This window comes from Papio anubis, chromosome 7, assembly GCF_008728515.1.
Source record: "Papio anubis isolate 15944 chromosome 7, Panubis1.0, whole genome shotgun sequence".
In the NCBI taxonomy this organism is placed as follows: domain Eukaryota; kingdom Metazoa; phylum Chordata; class Mammalia; order Primates; family Cercopithecidae; genus Papio; species Papio anubis.
In genome coordinates this window covers 12,579,401-12,599,021 of record NC_044982.1, presented here as the reverse complement: position 1 = coordinate 12,599,021, position 19,621 = coordinate 12,579,401, and the positions used below count along the sequence as shown (strand labels likewise).

Below are 19,621 nucleotides of genomic sequence, written 5' to 3'. Positions count from 1 at the left end.
CTTTGGAAGCTTGAATTTCTGCACGAGGTGACTGCCGACAAATGACAAGAGTGGCCATTTCATGAGCACTTAATTCATTTAACAGTGCTGGGCACAGAGTAAGTGCTGCGTGAGTATTTTGGTTAGGGTTCACTTGTACCTTTTAGGTTTAGCTCTTATGCAAAGCCTGCAGTTCAGATCCACGTGTCAACCTCAGGTCACTACATCCAACTGCAGCAGGCATGGGGAGAATCCGAACCACAACGCCTTCCCTTGCAGTGAATTTCTCTCTCAGCTTTGTTTTTAGTTTGAACCACATAATAAATCTATGATAAGGGTATTCTTGTTCCTATTCTATAGACGAGGAAACTGAGGCACGCTGAGGGAGAAAGTGACAAGGAAGAGACTAGAGGCTACATCTGATTTTACACCAAATTTTCATCCCACACAATGAATAGCAACCTCTGGATGTTTTTCAAGATTTGAGTGAAGTCCAGAATCAAACTGAAGACTGTGTGTGTGTGTGTGTGTGTGTGTGTGTGTGTATTCATATTCAAAAAGACTACATACACGCTACATGTATTATATATATTATAATATACACATAATAATTTATTATATATTAATATAATATATATAATATAGAATTATATTAATATATAACATATAATTATATATAATATTAATAATATATAAGTATATATAATATTAATATATAATCATATAATATATATTTAATATAATCATATTATATTTAATATAATCATATATTATATATTGTAATATATGTGATATAACTGATCTCTCTGATCTGCCTTTCCCCCCAGGATCCAGAGCGGTCCTAGGAAACCCAAGGAAATGCTTCCAGCTGGGGGCCTCCGGGGTGTAGGACATTGTTCTCTCCCCTTCCCGGGTCCTGTTGTTTTAAAACCTAATCAATAAAAATTGAGCTGGTGCCTGTGGGTCCTTGTCCTGCTTCCATCCAAGCCACTTTCACAGGTTGCCTCATTTTACTTTTTCAGTACCAGGGAGAAGAGTGGTCTTCCCACGGTGCAGAGGAGGAGACTAAGGCCTGGAATGTATGTGGTACAGAGGTTGAGACCACGCCAGCCTGCCCCGTCTTCATCAGGCCCTCTGACACAATATTAAGGGCCATGGCAAGGAGTCAGTTCCTCTGTGACCCTAAACCTCATCCCTGTGGAGGTTTCCTCTCTGCTCTGGCTAAGACATGGTCTAACCTTGGTAAGGAAGAGGGAATGGAATCCCAGCCACCTTGCCTTTGACCCCCATGAGTGGCCAAGTCATAGCCAGGGTGGGCCTTTGGCTGTGGGGGCAGTGCTCTCAAGCCTCTGGCTGCCCTGGCGCCTGGTGTCTAGGGCCTCACAGCTGCTAGGAGTTTGAGCCTTTGCTCAGACCTACACCATCAGCTAGGGAAAGCACCCACAAAGGCCAAGCTTCCAGTTTACCCCTGGCCACCCCCACCACTGGCTCTGTCATCTCAGACCTTTTGATGCTGATTTCAAGCTCCCGGCTCTCGAGTCAGGGCCTTGTGGCTTCCAAGGCTGGGCTGGGGCTGCTGGAGGGAACTCAAGAGGTGCGCTCAGGGCTGCAGGCCCAGCTGACTCCGCAAGACAGGGCTCTTCTCCCCTCTGCATGGAGTGGGGGTTTGACTGCCCCTACATCACCCCGTAGGAGGTGACAAATGACAACCAGGGATTTGAACCTGTCCAAAGCTGGCTCTGCTCCCACGCCAGCAGACACTCTGTGCCCATTGTATAGAGGAGGAGACTGAGGCTCCCTCTGAAATGGAGCGCCTCTTGCTGACCCAAATCTGGGTGAATCTCTCCCGAATAGTCTAAGACCCTAACGAAAAGTCTTGGTAGTTTATTTACTTATTGATGTACATTGACGATGCCACTACATAAAGAAAGCAAGAATGACAGTGAGAGGAAGAGAGGGAAGAAGGAAAAATTCAGGAGAAACCTCCCGTTTTTATGTGGAAAGTGCTCTGTTGCAACGATGAGCATCCATTCTGCACAGGCCCAGATGCCCACTACCTGCGGCAGTGCCAACACCACCAGCTAAGAAAAGCACCCACAAAGGCCAAGCTTCCAGTTTACTTCTTTGGATCCCTGAGCTATTGAGTCTCTAGGCCCACGGGTCACCTTCTTCTCTACCTCCTGAGTGAAGGGCCCTTCTGCTGCCTCCTGGCCCTGCCAGAGGCTGGCCCCTCCCCGCATCTGTGTGGCTCAGACACTCACAGCTCAGGACACAGGACTCCAGGTCCCTGACCCATATTCTGCCTGGGCTCTACAAATGCCAGGCTCTGTCATCTGTGCCAGTGACTGGAGGTGGGGGTGACAGGGGTGGATGGGGCTGGTCAGTCCACCTCTGAGCCTCCCCAGCACCCCAGTCCTAGTGCAGCCCACCTAGCCCTGTTCTGTCCCTTGGGCACCCAAAGACGGTGAACCCTCACCTTGGTTCCTTGGTGGCACAACACATGGGGGTTCTGTGGCTCTAACTCCAGGCAGCAGAGCGGGAAGGCTCGGGCAGGACAGGGGGAATCCTCTATAGCCCTCCTTCACCTGCAGGGCTGGCTGGAAATCTTTTAAGCTAGATCTCACCCAAATCAGCGAGGTGCTTTTTCCTTTTTTTATCCTCTCTCCTCTGAGTTCCCCTGACTCCGCCTTTATTTAAATCTTTCTCTTCTCTTGTCTCTGCTTTCCTCTCTCCTTTTTTACTCCTCTATGTCCCACTCTTTAAAACAGGCAGTTTAGGAATCAATTTACTTTTATTTCAGCACCACCTCCCCAAAACATTCCTCTCAACCACAAAGCTCTTAATAACTTCATTCATATTCCTGGGCATTAATTATTCCGAAAGATGGTGCTAAGGAAAGAGAACCACAGACACAAGCCACTCCTGCGACAGCCGCCTCCTGTGGGCAGACTGACCCTCTGCAGCGCAGAAATGGAAGGACACTGGGCGGACCCAGAGATATTTTTGTGCCTCCTTTGGGAAGACTCTTTGGATCTAGCCTGTCCACAATATACGGGCACCTTATGATGCCTTGACTGTGCCAGAGACATTTCCCCTGGGTGCACGATGGTCCTGTTTACCACTGCCACAGCACCTCGAGAGGCCACAGGACACTGTGGCTTTGAATGTGGACCTTGCAGACCAAGAGGTCAGATTCCTGACTCCAACACTTAACGGCCGCCCAGCTTTACCCAAGACATTTAAGCTCTCATAACCTGTTTCCAGACCTGAAAATGGGAGTAACAATCACCTGTAACTCATGGCAGCCTTGACAGAGGTCAATGAGAGAAACCTGCACACATGCTTGGGTTAGTGTTCAACGAATGCTTGCTGGTATGGCCTGTGTGGTCACTGTAAGGTCATGGTGGGTGGATTATACAGCGTCCCCCACCCCTACCACCACAAGGCACTCATGACCCGGCCTGTTTGTGCAAGAACAGATGATGCAAACTACCATGGCGCCCAGTGGAGCCGCTGCCAGCTTCTTCTGGGGACACTGTGCAGCACGTGGGCCTGCCATCAGCTGTCAGGACCCGTCCAACTGTTTTGGAAGTGCCTCCAGCATCTGCCACTGGCTGCCTCATGGTGCTTCTGCCCAGGCAGAGTTCAGGGCTGTGGCAGGGGTGCTGGCCCCAGCTGGATCTGTCTGTGCCCCTCGGAGCCCCCTCAAGCCCTCACCTCACGAAACAAGCTTATCTTTAGAAGAGCACTCCTGTCCTGTGTAGGGGCTCAGCTTCTGCCCTGCTTCAGGCCCTCCTCATTTACCTGCCCTCCCTCGGAGTCACCAGCCTCCTTGCCTCCTCATTCCAGTTCATACCCCTGGCTTCCCGAAGAGCCACCGAAGTCAAATCTCACATCCTCCAAGGGAAATGGGCCACTGAAATGAAAATGATTCTCCACCTAGAGGCACCAGAAACCAAGTAATGTTTCTGGGCCTCCAATTCTGGGGCCTGAGATGTGAACACATAGGTGGCAGTGTAGGTGCCTGGCTGTGTCCCGTCATATCCCGGATGCTCAATGCGTGTGGCTATGTGTCTGCTCAAAAGCTCTCAGGAAGTGTTCCAACTTCTTGCTTGGCCTGGAAGCATCTGCCTCTCCCTCTGGCCTCCCCTTCCAGCCTCACCCCCATTTTTCACGTGCAGGACCCTTTGCCAGAGCCACATTTCACTTTCTACCATTGCCCCAGGTCCCTTGACTTCCCTGCCTTTGCCCAAGCTGCTCCTCCAACTAGAGGTCTCTGGTTCCACCCTGAAGCATCCCACCTATCCTTTCAAAGGCCATGGCCTCCTTAAATGCACACACACGCATGGTATTCTTGCATCCCTGCATTCCAAAGCTTTGTTAGATCTCACATAAATAACATTCCTCCATTTCCTCTCCTAACCCCAAACAGTTGAAAGCAGAGCCCATGGCACCTTGGTTGCTATGGTCTCCCACAATACCGTGCATGCCTAGGCACTCTGCAACAGTTACATTAAATTAACTCCCACTCATGAAAACCTCTATCTGTGCGCCTGACCTGAAAGCATTTCTGAAAGTCATTCGTCTGACAGATATTGCCCAAGACCTACGGACCCAACAATAGCATCATTGATAACTCCTCTTGCATTTCCATTTTTAGAAGTACACAGCAGAGTGATATTCTGAGTGAGAGTCCTCCAGAAGAATGGGTAAGTACGTGCAAATTGCTGAGCCTCTGTTCATTGCATCCAAAATGAAAGTCACCAGCATGCTGTATAACTCAAGAAAATACGAGACAGAGGGAAAAGCAACATCGCAGTTTGACTACAAGAGGTTTCCAGTAAGTACTGCAGCTGAAAATCCCAGCCAGCCAAACAATCTTTTGCAAGATCTATATAAGAAAGTTGAAAGCATGCATTACCTGTTAGGCTCTGAAACAAGGGTACAATTCAGGGGTAATACAAACGATTTTCTTGAGAGTGTCTGAATTCAGAACATGCTCCCCGAGTTTTCCTTCTGCCCTGGCCCCAAGCTTCTGGCTGCTCTGCCAGGCAGTTCTGAAACGCTCTCCTTTGAAGCAGGGAGTTTATTTTGGGGCCACCGCATGACCAACGTTGACAAGCCAAACTATAAGATGTTATGCATCTCAGATTTCCTGTTTGGAGGTTGCACCGAGGAAGCTGCGATCCTGCCTTCCGTTCCTCTGGGTGCATCGAATACAGACTCTCACTTCAGAGAGGATCCTGGAGCTTTGGCCCTCACGTGATGTCATCATTTGTGATCCTTGACATGGAGGCCATATATGGGTATGTTTCTGGAACTACCCAGGAGGGAGCCAAACAGGAGAGAGATGCAGTGGGTCAGAGACAGAGGCAGGGAAAGAGGATGAGGAGACTCAGAGTTGGGAGACAAAGAGTGAGGAGCAGGGGAGGAGGAAGAAAGGGGAAGAGGAGAAGAAAAGGCAACAAAGGAGGGAAGGCAAGACGGCAGGAAGGAAGAGGATGGAGTGAAAGAGGAGGGAAGTGGGGGAGAGAGGAGATGAAGGAGTTGATGTAAAAGGGCTTTGGAGAAATCAAGGTTCGGTGCTGAACTTGTGGCAGCATTTGGGGATACCAGGTGTCTGGCTGCTGGATACTGTGGGGTGGGGCTGGGGATACAAAGGGCCAAGGTACAAATGAGCCAACAAACAGAGAGGCATGCGGGCAAGCCCTGGGCAGAGATACACAGCAGAAGGGAGCCCTTCCTCCTGGTCTAGGGAAGAATGTCCCATTTCTGGAATAGGTCGAATGTCAAAGACAACACACACACAGCCATACGCACTGAGCATCTGGGATGTGATGGGACTCAGCCAGGCACCTACGCTCCCACCTGTGTATTCACATCTCACGCCTCAGGGTTGGGGGTCCAGAAACATGACTTGGTCTGTTCCTCTATGTGGAGAATCATTTTCATTTCAGTGGCCCATTCCCCTTGGAGGATGTGGGATTTATGACAGCCACAGCATGATTTCTCACCAATTAAAACTCAGGAAACCTCAGGATGCCTTTACATGCACTTCGAATATTCCACAAGGAAATACATCTCAGTATACAAGGTGCCATGGGGTTGGGTCAAGGTTCTGGAGGTATGACTGGTGCTAAAGACAGGAGGGACACTAGTGGTCCCCAGGCAGTCCCCCAGCTTCCCTGGTACCTGCCAAGTTGCTCATCACCCCAGCTGGGACAGTCTTCCCAGGCCACTGTGGCTGGGTGGCCCCTCAAAGTTAGCTCAGGTTCAGTCCCTTCCAGACCCATGTGCTATGGAGGGAGTGCAGGAGAAGGGCAGAGAAGGGGCTGTCAGATTTTTTTTACTTTTGGGGGTGTTTCCTCCCCGGTAGAACGTTCCAGTGGCCTCTGTGAGACAGCTCCCCGAGGCCGGGCTGCTTTCCTGGGCTCCTTGCTGGAGGCAAAACACAGGTTCCTCTGCTTCCTGCCCACCGCCTGCCCCTCCCCAGTCCGACCTGGAAGGTGGGCCATAATCACACAAGGCCCTTCCTAGGTCGCCCTCTGCCTTACCCGCTCAGTCCAGACAAAGCTCTTGTGGTCAACAGAGCTAGAGAAACTCAGACTCCAGATCCCAAGTCTTATACTTGGACTCAGCTTTAGAAAATCAAGACCCAAGTTGTGGATAAGAGTCACAGAGCACAGAAAATGCACTTGGGGGTGGGGGTGGACAGCAGACGATGGGGGCTTGCCGGACACAGTTTGATTGCAACATGAAGGCATTATCTTGCTGCACTCACAACAACCTTCCAAGCATCACCGCATATGACAGATGAGGAAACTGAGGCTCAGAGAGGTTGGATGGTTTGTCTATGGTGCCACAATTTGTAAGTGATGGCTTAGTTTATCTGCCCCAGTTATGTCTGACACAAAGACCACTGCTTTTAGCCATAGCTGTATCTCCTACGATCCAAATGTTGGGGCAGAACAAGGAACCCCGCAAGGAGGATGGAAAAATTCCCGAAAGTCTAGGTTGCTGATAGTGGTTCCTTTGGGAAGAAGCTGCTAGAAGAGTGCCCTGGATACATACTGTCCTGTAGACCAGCAGACAACATGTCCTCGGGATGAGGACTTCTGCTCCCCTGTCCCCATACCAAGGAATCCAGCATCACTCTGTCCTCTTCTCCTCTGGGCTCCTCCCATGCTCATAATTCAGCAGTGGGGTTTCAGCCAGGGCTGTCAATTCAAGCATGAAGGACCTTTGCCGGGATGCATCACGTAGGGATGAAAACCTCGCCTAGCCCATTCACATTCTTTTCCTCATCTGAGACGTAGGGCAGCTGTCAGGTGGACAGGCTGGGTGTGTTATCCCCAGTGTCCAGATAAGGAGACCAAGTATGCCACAGGGGATGAGCCAAGGCCCCGCCTCCTTCACTGGGCCACATTCCCATCCAAGCCTTTCCACAGAAGGGGCCAAACCACAGGCCACTGCGAGGTATCAGAAAAGTGACCACAATCAAGGACCCCAATGCCCACTCTTAAATGGGAGAATAGGGTTTATTGTCTTACTCAACCACGACCAAGCCTTTTCCCACATTTACTGCCCCTCCAAGTCCCTGGTAAATCTGAACTGTATCCAAAAGTACATGTGGCTTTCCCAAAGTGATGAAGTTGGAACAAAATCCGTGGGGCAACAGCAGAGTGTTTATCAAATTAAAATGAAATATACAGGGAAACAGTCACAATATGTTAAGTGGAAAAGACAAAGCTTCCCTCTTTTGTGCAAGTGTGCATAGAAAAATATCTAGAAGGAAATGCTTCATGTTAATAAGTCGCCTCTGTGTTTTCAAAATTTTCAGCAATTACAGTGTGGAAAAAAATGGCAATATTATTTAGGTAATTGATTGGATTTGAGTTTCTGGTTGGGCAGTAGGGCCCAGCTCTTACCAAGATGGACCATCGTTCACAAGGGTGTCCTCCTAGAGTCTATTTCATAATTCCCTCTGTGACTGTCAATAGACAGGCCAATCCTGTCTTTGTCTTGAGTTTTGTGGACGCTTACTGGCAGCAGCAAGCTTCCTAAGACCGGGATGAGTTGAAGACCAGGGGAAAGAAAGATATTCATCAGCTTACATTGGTATTGGGTTGGTGCACCAACATAATAGCTTATCTCCAAGGTGGCTGCCATCCATTCCTTCCCTTCACATGTATGCATGCATGCGTGCCTGTGCATGGGCATACACACATGCACACACACACACACGTACACACCAAACTCCACCCAAGAGGTGAGTGTATTTCTTCCTTCCCCTTGAATATTGGGTGGTCTAGTGATTGATTTAACAATAGAATGCAGTGGAAATGATGTCCTGAGACTTCCAAGGCTAGGTCACGAGATGCTTTGTAGCTGCCATGTTGTGAGGAAGCCCAAGCAAGCAACACCCAGAGCCCCTGGAGCATCCGGCACCAGACAGAGGGGTGAAGATGCCCTCTTGGAGGTGGATCCTCCACCTGAAGCTGCCACAGCTAATGCCACGTGGGGCGGAGACAAACCACCCACAACTTCCTGACCCACAAACCACAAGCGATGATAAAACGGTTGTTTCGTGCCACTGGGGATTGAGGTAGTTTGATGCGTAGTAATAGTCAACCCAGATAGTCACCAAATATTCACTGTGGTCTCAGCTGCATGCTCCTCAGCTCTTGTGTGCTATCCATGAGCTTTTTTCTGACTTTCCACTTGTCTTTGTTTCCATTTACAAAAAGAAAAACAGATTCAAACTGATTTTTTTTTTTTTTTTACCTCACTCTTTACAAAAGAATATATTCCCAAGTCATTTCCCAGTTCTTGGGTTTATCAGACCAGAAGCTTCTTTTGGCTGAAATTCTGTCTTACGAGGGTATGGTGATCCCTCTAACTGGAGGGACTCTTGGCTATCCTGATGTTCAGAGCCCTCGTTTACTAGTTCAGGCCCCAAGAGGTTCTGTGACTTCTCTGACATCACCCAGCAATTTGGGAGCAGAATAATTCACACATTGAAAACCATGCCAGCGGGAACCGTGCCCCATGGGATCAGACGCTGATGTGCTAAAGCAGAGACCCTCTCCTGGCAAAGGTGGGGACAGCGTTCAAGCTTCTGACTGAAGCCTGTGGAGGGCAGGCAGTGTGACCCAGCGGAAAGGGAACTGTGCTGGGATCTGGCCCTAGCTGCTCATTATAATCATATTACACTTACCTATGCCTGCCCCACCCCAGAGATTCTGATTTAAATCATCTGTGTCGAGGCCCAAACAGGACTAATTTTTAAAAACTTTTTATTAAAGTTCAATATACCCACAAAAAAGTACAACTTTCACAAATGTACAGCCCAGTACATTTTCACAGACTGGACACACCCAACATCGGAATCAAAAGTAGAATATTACAAGCACCCCAAGAGGTCCCCTTCCCCACAAGCCCCAGCCTCTGCCCCACCACCCACCACCTCCTGCCAGGGGTGACCACTCTCCTGACTGCTAGCAGGACAGGTTCCTTTGAACTTCATGTGAATGAAATCACTGTGTCTCCTTTCATTTAACAACACATTGCGAGACCTGCCCATATTGTTTCATGGAACTGTAGATTGTTATTTTAATTGCTATGTAGTATTCCATGCTGAGTCTATCACAGTTTATTCATTTTCATTCTACCGTTGATGGACATCTGTGTGGTTCCCAGCTTTGGGCGATGATGAAGAGTGTAGCTATGAATATTCTAGTACATGTCTTTTGGTAAATATTCATACTCCTTTCTCTTGGGTATACACTTGGGATGGGGATCACTGGGTCACAGTTTAGGCCTTCATTCAACTTGAGTGAAACTGTCACATGGCTTTCCAAAGTTGTGTCAATTTGCACTCCCATCAGCCATGCATAAGAGTTCTGGTCACTCCATATCCTTACCAACAATTGGTAGATTCCTTTTTTTTGTTTTTTTAGATGGAGTCCTGCTCTGTGGCCCAGGCTGAAGTGCAGTGGTGAGATCTTGGCTCACTGCAACCTCTGCCTTCCGGGTTCAAGCGATTCTCTTGCCTCGGCCTCCCAAGTAGCTAGGATTACAGGTGCCCACCACCACATCTGGCTAATTTTTTTGTATTTTTATTAGAGACAGGGTTTCACCATGTTGGCCAGGCTGGTCTTGAACTCCTGACCTCAGGTGATCTGCACACCTCAGCCTCCCAGAGTGCTGGGATTACAGGCGTGAGCCACCACACCCAACCTCCATCTTTTTTCATATTATCTATTTTGATGGGCATCCGTGGCATCTTGTTGCAGTTTTAATCTGCACGCCCCTGATGACAAATTACAGTGAGCATTCGAGCAGCCCTGACCTCAGTGATCTCTGGAGCCTTTTTGGGGTCCCTAACTTTGCACAAGCCTCACAGGCCACCCTGGGAACAGCCCTCCAGGGAGGGTTTTTGTGGGGAAAAAAAGGGAATAGAAGAGGAATAAAAATGCAGAGGCAGAAACTATGCAACTGATCAACCTGCAAGGGAGTGGGAAGAAGAATGTGGCCACCACAGGAAAGCCCCAGGACTCACACTTGGCACCAATGTGGGTTTCACTCTCCCAAGCCTAAATAGAACCTGCCCTCCCTTACTCTACCCCCTCACCCGGCATTATCTTCCCTGCTGACCTATCCTATGTTTATCTCCCATATGTGTGTTGCCTGTTTCTCCCATCTAGAATACTTGGTCCTTCTGTTCACTGCTGTGTGTCGGTGCCTATAGCAGTGCCTGGCACATAAGAGATGCTCATTCCCTTAACTGTTGGACATGTGTGCTCACACTCAAGCCATGGCCCCTGGGGCAGAATTGGGAAGGGCCTTGGTTCTGCCTGCCAGCCCGAGCCTGGCTGGTGGCTACAAAGACACACACACACACTTTATGTCTCTCCCTTCCAGACATCCCTCTCTGTTTATTTCAGCCTGAATGCCCAGGAATAAAGGGGTGCGTGTATGTATTGGAGGGGCCATTTGCAGGGCCCCATACCCAGTCGGGTCTAGGGGGAACCAAGACCAGCACATGTTTCTATGACAGTGACACCTCTTCCAGAAGGAGGGAAGGAGACAGTGGTGGAGGAAGAGCCAGCCAAGAGCCCCTGGGAGCTGAGCTGTGAGTCAGTGCCAAGTCCTGGGCGGACTCCAACCCAGCAATGGAACATCATCCGCTAAAATAAGCACCCCTGCGGTCCTGGCGTCCTGGCTCCCAGCCCTGGCTGCCTCTTGCTATCGGTTTATTTGGGTTTCAAATAACCAAGATGAAGATGGACAGACAAGAGTCTGATCCTCACCCTGGGCAGTGTTCTGAAGGGGGATGGGCAGAAGCAGACAGCAAGGCATGGGGAAAGCCAGACAAAGGCCCCAAGTCCTAGGAAGGAGAAAGGAGTGTCCATGGAAGGGGAGGAGAGGATCCAGGGAAAGAGTGAGACGTCCTCTATTTCTTCTTCAAAATGGGCCTTTGCTCTGGAGCAATCAGGAACCAGCCCCCAGCTTACCTCCCAGTTCAGAGGGCCAAGCCAGGTCCCAGAGAGCCAAGCCAGGTCCCAGGGAGAGAATACAGTGTTCCCCATTTATCAAGAGCAGAGCAAGGGAAGAACCCATATGCCTCTGATGGGAGAGAAGGGGCAGGGCAGCCTCCCAGCCTATGGCACTCTACATGTAGGGAGACACCCACTAGGGTGAGGCTCCATTATCCAGCAATGTCCCCTAGGGACCGGAAAAGGGCTGCCTGCAGTTGGCTCAGGGTGGCATTGGAGGCCTCCCCTCCTGTGTCTCCTGCTGTGCCCGGGCCCCACCAGGCCTAACCCTGGCCCTGTTCTCTCCAACACCCACATGCATGTAGAGGGGTCATGCATGTGCAGGATTTCATAAGGGTGTCACCCAAGTTAGCAGATCTGAGGAGCAAAGTCCATTGCAGGACATTGGGCTGTTTGCAGCTGGCTGGGGGTTTCCTTCAGACGAGAGTAGCCAAGACAGAAGAGTGGGACAGAAAGAATGGGCAGAGCTATGACCTCAGCCTTCCTTGCAAGCCTCTGCTGTAAACCCCAGCCGCTCGTACAAATCTCCAGCCATCCTCGACTGGTAAGTTGTCTGATTTAGTCACTATCCCTGCCCATTTCAGCCCTTGGTAAGGACCGCTCCACAGCAGAAGCCCTGGCCTGCGAAGCCCAGGACTGTCTCTCATGAATACGTTGCCCCTGGTGGGAGTGCCTACCTGGTCCTGGGCTTCCCGCTTGGGGGTGTGCTTGGCGAACCCCGTGCAGATGGTGTCTTCCTCATTGAAGACGCCACCCATGTGCGATCCGAGTCAGCACCACCCCATCCAGTTTCCAGCCCGGGCACTGGAGTCAGATGATCCCAGTCCGTTCCTTGAATGCTGTGTGTCCCCAGCTGCAGCCCTGCAACTCTCTGGATTCAGCTTCCTCTTCTGAAACTGGGGGAGTGATGACTCTCTCCCATGGTTGTTAGGGGATTAAATGTGATCCCAGGACTCAGCAGTAGATACCCACTAATCATACCTCTTCCTCCCCACCTGCCGTCTTCAGGACTTGAGTTGCACTTTCCTGGAGGCCACTGGCTCTATTGTCTAGCCAAGTCACTTGGTCCCCTCCAGGGCTCAATCTCATCCTGTCTGAATCACCCTTGGGAACTCAGGGACAAAATTAAACCCTGAGTGGCCCACAGGCCCAAGTTAGCTGCTGAGAACAGGTTTTCCATGAGCTGGAGCTCTCTGCTGCCCTTTGGCTGGGGGGAAAGGCCTCTCCCACAGGAGGCTAGAGTGCAGCAGCCTAGCCTCCTGGGATGCTCTGTGGCTGGGTCGGACCCTACACATCCTGCTGGATGCAACAGCTCCGGGCCATGTGGGCAGAGCTGAGGTCAGACCAGTCTCCTCCAGCACTAACTGTGATTGGCAGATGGGAAGGAGGGTGCCTCATGGACATAGTCCCTGGCTCAGCCATTCTGGAGCCTGAGCTCACAGGGAGCAAAATGATTCACCTGCTCCAGACAGGCAGCTGTTACCCATTTGGCACCTGTGTGGGGGGTGGGGGGTGCCTCCAGCTGGAAGGTAACTGCTCTCAGCTTCGCCTTTCACCCTTGGACTTGCTCCCCAGGTGTACTAGTGTATTCTCACGCTTCTGTGAAGGAATACCCGACTGGGTAATTTATAAAGGAAAGAGGTTTAATTGACTCACAGTTCTGCATGGCTGGGGAGACCTCAGGAATCTTACAATCATGATGGAAGGTGAAGGAGAAGCAAAGACCCTCTTCACATGATGGCAGGAGAGAGAATGAGTGCCCAGTGAAGAAAGAAGCCCTTTATAAAACAATCAAATCTCGTGAGAACTAACTCACTATCACGAGAACAGGACAGAGGAAACTGCTCCATGAGTCAATTATCTCCACCCTGTCCCTCCCAAGACACCTGGGGATTATGGGAACTACAATTCAAGATGAGAGTCGGGTGGGGACACAGCCAAACCATATCACCGGGGAATCCCAAGCGACCAGTGGTGAGCATCGCAGAGGTGTCAGCTAGACCCTTGGTGAGGAAGGCCGGCATTCTGGGTGTGAGGCAGGGCTGGGATGCAGGGTTGGGTCAAGGGTCCTGATGACCTGCAGCTGGGCCACTTCTCCTTTTCCCTGCAGGTAGGAAGGGATGGGGCAGGGAACGCCCATTTACCAGCCCTCTCCTGGGATCTGGGCACTTGCACAGCCATCCTGCGAGGGAGGCTTTATCATCCTGATGTTACGGATGAGGAGCTGAGGCCCTCATGGGACTTGCCTGAACTCAGTGACGGAGGAATCTCCAGCCACGCAGCCTCCATCCTGCAGAGGACCGAAAGATCAGAACAGCCAGGAATGTCAGATCTGGAAGCTCCTTGCAGTTCACGTTCCAACATCGTTTTCCTGAGGAAAGGGGAAGCAAGTCTGGAGAACAAGAGGGGCTTGTCAAGTCTTTGTAGGAGCCATGACTTCCAGAAACCCATGGAGTGCTTTTCCATAGCTTCCTCCCATGATAATCTCATCAGGCCATAGACCTTCAATTCAGGTTGTGGGGCATATTGGCAGGAACCTCACCACACTGGAGAAGGTTGAGCCCAGATGGCAGGCTGGACTTCCTCATGGGCACATTCAAGATGCCTGCTACCTCCTGGAGACTCCCAGCAATGCCTAGGGGTGAGGAGGCTGTGGTTTGCAATGGATCACAAACCTCAGGAAGCAGCCAGGGGCTTCAAGCCCAGGCAACTCGGGTGTCAATGTCATTGTGCCTCATTGTTCCCAGCCACAGGATATCAGACTGAGGGCCACTCCCAGCACAGACTCGCTGGTAATGTGACTGCCCCAGATCCCTCTTCAGAACCCAGTGGCTGAGAGCCTAGACTCTGGAGTCATCTGCCAGCGCAACCGCTTGCTAGCTGTGTGACCTTAGAGAGCCTACTTAACTTCTCTGCCTTGGTTTCCCGATACACATTGCAGGGAGGAGGAGAATAATATCCATAGCTCACAGGAAGTTTGCAAAGATTTTATGACATAATACCCCCAAACATTCTGTGTATATATGTGTGTATGTGTATTGTATATGTATACACTCATATATATACAATATGTGTATATATTAATATAATATATGCATAGTATACAAGTTACATATAATTTATATATAGTATTCATATATGTATATATCCATATATGTATGTTCATATTCGTATATGTATATATCCCTTAGAATAAAGACTTATAAATGTTAGAGGTTGTTATTAGCTTAAACTTGCTGACAGAGACAGAGGGGATGGTGGTCAGCTGGAGACAGTGGTTCTTAACTGGGGACAATTCCTGAAGACATTTTGGGTTGCCACAACTTGGGGGAAAGGGGAGGATGCTCTTTGCATCTAGTGGGCAGAGGTCAGGGATGCTGCTAAACATCCTGCAATGCACCAGGCAGAACCCATGCCAGCCCCCCTACCCCATAGAATTAGGGCCCAAATATCCACAGTGCCATGGAGAGGAAGCCTGGCTGAAGAGCAGGGGCAGTGGGAAGTGGCTCTTAGGGAGTGGAACGGGGCCTGGGCCAAGCTGACAAAGAGGTAGCTTTGGATTTCGGGAATAGCTGCCACCAGGAGAACTGAGCGGATTTCCAGCGCCTTGTGACTGTTATATAATGGGATGATTCACTGAATGGGGCTCGTAAACCAGCTCTGAAGGCCACCAGCAGGGGAACATGTGGCTGTGGTTTGAGCAGCACAGAAAGAACAGCCATAGCGACCACGTGCAGGTTGGGGTCCTCCTTCAAGCAGGAAAGGGGAGTCCTAGGCAAGTCTCAGCCCTGCTTGTAGCTGGTGCATTCAGACACACATACACACATACACACACACACACACACACACAGATGGTGCTTAGCTGACAGCACACCACACACACATAGTTTACACTATTTAAGTGAAGAGTTAGTACAACAGTGGACAAATGAAGTAGTCTTTTTTTGAGACAGAGTCTTGCTCTGTTGCCCAGGCTGAAGTGCAGTGGTGCGATCTTGGCTCAGTGCAACCTCTGCCTCCCAGGTTCAAGCGATTCTCCTGCCTCAGCCTCCTGAGTATCTGGGATTACAGACATCTGCCACCACACCCAGCTAAATTTTGTATTTTTAGTAGAGACAGGATTTCACCATCTTGGCCAGGGTGGTCTCAAACACTGGACCTCAGGTAATCTGCCCGCCTCAGCCTCCCAAAGTGCTGAGATTACAGACGTGAGCCACCGCACCCAGCCAAACTAGTCTTATAAAGATGTTAAGTACCTGTTGAAGTCTCCTGTTTTCTACAAATACAGCACTCCATCTCTTTCTTGGTGCACATGTGTGCAGGTGCGTGTGTGGATGCCCCAGTGTGTGCACGTATGAGCACATGTGAGACGTGTAAACTAACAACTCTGCAGGCATGTGAGGCACCTCACACATTGGAAAGAACTTGAGCCTAACCACCAGTGTGCTGCTCTTCACCCTTCTGGAAAGTTCTGACCCTATGCAAACCTTTCCCCTCTGCAGATCCCTGAGAAATGGAGGAAGGGAGTGCACTGTGGAGCTTGTAGGAATACAGGCCCGTCCACCCTCTGAGTGCCTCTGACACCAGATGAGCAACTGGAAGTTGCTGCATCTACCAGTCTTTTTTCTCTGAGAACAAAAATTCTAATCATAAGTCAGTTGTAATTTAAATCAAGTGTACCTAAATATTTTCAAAAACAGAAATAAAAAATGGGATACTTATTTTGGAACAGTTTGTGAATCCTGGGATGCAACTTCCTGTCCCACATCATTTCAAAATAATTGGTTGTTGGATAAAATTCAGCCTCTGGGCCTGGTGGCTCACATCTATAATCCCAGCACTTTGGGAGGCCGAGGCAGACAGAGTTTGAGACCAGCCTGAGCAACCTGGTGAAACTCCATCTCTACAAAAAATACAAAAATTAGCTAGGCATGGTGGCGTGTACCTGAAGTCCCAGCTACTCAGGAGGCTGAGGTGGGAGGATCACTTGAACCCAGGAGGTGGAAGTTGCAGTGAGCTGAAATTGCACCACTGCACTCCAGCCTGGGAGACAGAGCGAGACCCTGTCTCAAAAAAAAAAAAAAAAAAAAAAAAAAGAATTCAATTAACATACATGTTTGCTGCCAATCTTTGTGCACACAGGCACTCTCATACACACTCATGCACACGCATGGTCTTGTACACACCCGGTAAGGTGACCTTCCAGGAAGCTCAGGGCCCCCTGAGCTGACACTAGGTGAAGAAGGTGAGGGCATGAAAGGAAAGGGCATTTGATATTGATATTTCTCATGGTCCAAAGTGGCCATCTCCACTTCACAGCTAAGGAGATGGAAGCCAGAGACTTCAAAACATGTTTCTAGGTTCAGTCCGTTAATGCAGGGTCCAGCTTTTTCTCTTTCCTTGCCCTTTCTCCCTTACTTCCCACTTTTCCTGGTGCCACTGAAGCCGGCCACATCCCCTCCAAACTGCACTGTCATAGCTCTTGGCCTGGCTCCTGAAGAGCGTGTGACCTGGGCAGTCACATCGACAGCCAGGGCTGTGCCCCGAGGGTGGATACCCTGCAGCCCACAGGGCGCTTGCCAGCCCCGGGCTCCTGGGACGAGTGCTGACTGGATGCTGGTGCACGGCCTGCCCATGGCCCTCCTGGCGATCCAGCTGGCCTCTCTGTCTTTGCCCTGCCCTCAGGGGCTCTGGCTTTATATTTAACAGCATTGCCTGGCCCAGTGGGATCAAATGTCTGCTGTGCCACATGTCCCAGGAAAGGACGGCAGAGGCCTTCAGATGATCTCCAGGCTGCAGTGCCCAGAGGTCTGGTTTCTGACCCAGGTGCCTGTCCAACCCGAGGGCTACTGCATCGCCTTTTGGGAAAGGCTGGCCTGGAGAGAATGAAAGCAGGCTACAGGTGACTGCATTTTGCCAGATCTTGGTAGGGCCTCTGCGGCCTCTGTGGTCAGCCCCAGACGACTTGCACAGCCTCCTCTTCCTCATGGCTCTGCCTCTGCCCCACAGTCTGTCCATCTGTGTCTGGCCTGTTGAACCCTTTTGGGCTTGGAATGCCCTTTCCCTTGGGCCGTGTGGGCCCTGGGAGCGGCTGGCGTGGGGTTGGTGTGGGCGCTGGTCCAGCAGCCTGGCTCCCTCCCTCCTCCCTCCACTCTCTGGAGGCGGGCAGCCCCAGGTCCTCACCTGTGACGCAGGAGTCAGGACAGCAGCAGCTTCCTCACAGGCAGCAGTGGGGCTTCAAAGAGGTAACACTCCAGCAAGTCCGTGACAGGGGCTGCGGGAGGCGAGTGCCCAATAAGTGGAACTATTATTATTTTTAACTTCAAGGCACAAATTAAATGCCACGAACCCTGCTAAGTGCCAGAAGCAGTGTCAGCTCCTGGAATAAATACTTTCTACCCACAGGAGGTACAGCCTCAGGGAGGACAGAGTGGGAGGGAGGTGGAAAGGAGGGAGTGGGGGAGAGGAGGGGCCAGGGAGAAACAGTAGGAGGGTGGGGGCATCTGGAAGGAGGAGTGAGAGGAGGGGTGGGGCCAGAGAGGAGAGGAGGGAATGGGAGGAAAGGGGTGCAAGGTGGGGTGAAGGTCAGGGAGGAAAAGTGAGCGGTGGGGGAGTCTAGAAGGAGGAGTTGGAGGAGGGGTGGGGCCAGAGAGGAGGGAATGGGAGGAGGGGATGGGAGGAAACGATGGAGGAGCGGACAGGAGGAGAGAACAGGAAGAGGGGATGGTAGGAGGGAATGGGAGGAAAGGATGGAAGGAGGGAAAGGGAGGAGGGGATGAGAAGAATAGATGGGAGGAGAAGATGGGAGGAGAGGATGGGAGGAGGGGATGGGAGGAGGGGATGGGAGAGGGGGTGGGAGGAGGGGATGGGAGAGGGGGTGGGAGGAGGGGATGGAGAGGGGGTAGGAGGAGGGGATGGGAGAGGGGGTGGGAGGAGGGAATGGGAATGGGCCTGAGGTCCCTGTTTCCTTTCTGACTGCTGGTGGGGACCTGTTCTTAGCTCCTAGTGGCTTCTCCGGTCTTTGCCCTATGACCCCTGCCATCTCAGCAATGAGAACCTCTGTTCTCTGTTCCCACTGAATCCCTCTCACCCATCCAATCTCTGACTTCCTCTTCTACCAGTCACAGAGAAAATACTCTGCTTTTAAAGGGCTTGTGTAATCAGTTAGACCCATAGGCAATCTTCCTAGTTCAAAGTCAATTGATTGGTAAACAACATCTACAAAATCTCCATTGCCATGAAAGGTGACATGATCATAGATGTGACTGTTCACCACATTCACAGCCCCAGGGACTCAGGGGAATCCTGGTGGCATCTTAGATCTGTTTCTTTCCTAGACAATCTCGGGTCTGTTTCCTTCTCGGCTTTTGGAATACCACTGTCCTGGTCCTCCTCCTTCCTCACTTCAGCTCCTACATGATCTCCTCAGCCGTGTTCTCCTACCACCATCAGCATTTTGGTTTTTTTTTTTTTTTTTTTTTGAGACGGAGTCTTGCTCCGTCGCCCAGGCTGGAGCACAGTGGCCAGATCTCAGCTCACTGCAAGCTCCGCCTCCCGGGTTTACACCATCCTCCTGCCTCAGCCTCCCGAGTAGCCGGGACTACAGGCGCCCGCCACCTCGCCTGGCTAGTTTTTTGTATTTTTTTAGTAGAGACACGGTTTCACCGTGTTAGCCAGGATGGTCTCGATCTCTTGACCTCATGATCTGCCCGTCTTGGCCTCCCAAAGTGCTGGGATTACAGGCTTGAGCCACCGCACCCGGCCACCATCAGCATTTTTAAGAACATCAGGAATCCATCAAAAAAAGATAAGAAAGAGGGCTGGTCTAGGCCACCCAGGGAGCTGGCAGAAGCCACCCCAGCACGGAGTGGACTGAGCCACTCTTAGTTCCCACTCCAGGCCAGCTTATTTTCCAGGAGCTGGGGACATCTCCTTCCAAGCCCAGTAGATGGAATGACTGCCCAGGGTCAGGTAGTCCCATGGGAGATTTTGGAAGCTCCGAGTCACCCTCTTGTGGACTGTGAGGGGGCAGCTCTGACAGATCGGGGTGCAGATTGAGGTGGGTGAGCCAGAACTGGCTCTTT

At 50.8% G+C, this 19,621-nt stretch overlaps 1 protein-coding gene and 1 long non-coding RNA gene across 2 annotated transcripts in view; both read right to left on the bottom strand.

Moving 5' to 3' along the window:
- The window catches only part of ASB2 (ankyrin repeat and SOCS box containing 2), a 42,879-nt gene extending 37,626 nt beyond the window's left edge, over positions 1 to 5,253 (bottom strand). Inside the window, exon 1 of the mRNA XM_003902204.4 lies at positions 4,901 to 5,253. The gene's annotated coding sequence lies outside the window, so the exon portion shown is untranslated. The remainder of the gene's footprint in view (positions 1 to 4,900) is intronic.
- An 8,033-nt stretch (positions 5,254 to 13,286) lies between these two features.
- On the bottom strand, positions 13,287 to 18,015 carry LOC103886453. Its single transcript, XR_001905045.3, has 3 exons — positions 17,721 to 18,015; positions 14,080 to 14,172; positions 13,287 to 13,929 (listed from the first exon to the last, which is right to left on the bottom strand). It is a non-coding gene; the product is annotated as an uncharacterized LOC103886453 (long non-coding RNA).
- Between the last annotated feature and the right edge of the window lie 1,606 nt (positions 18,016 to 19,621).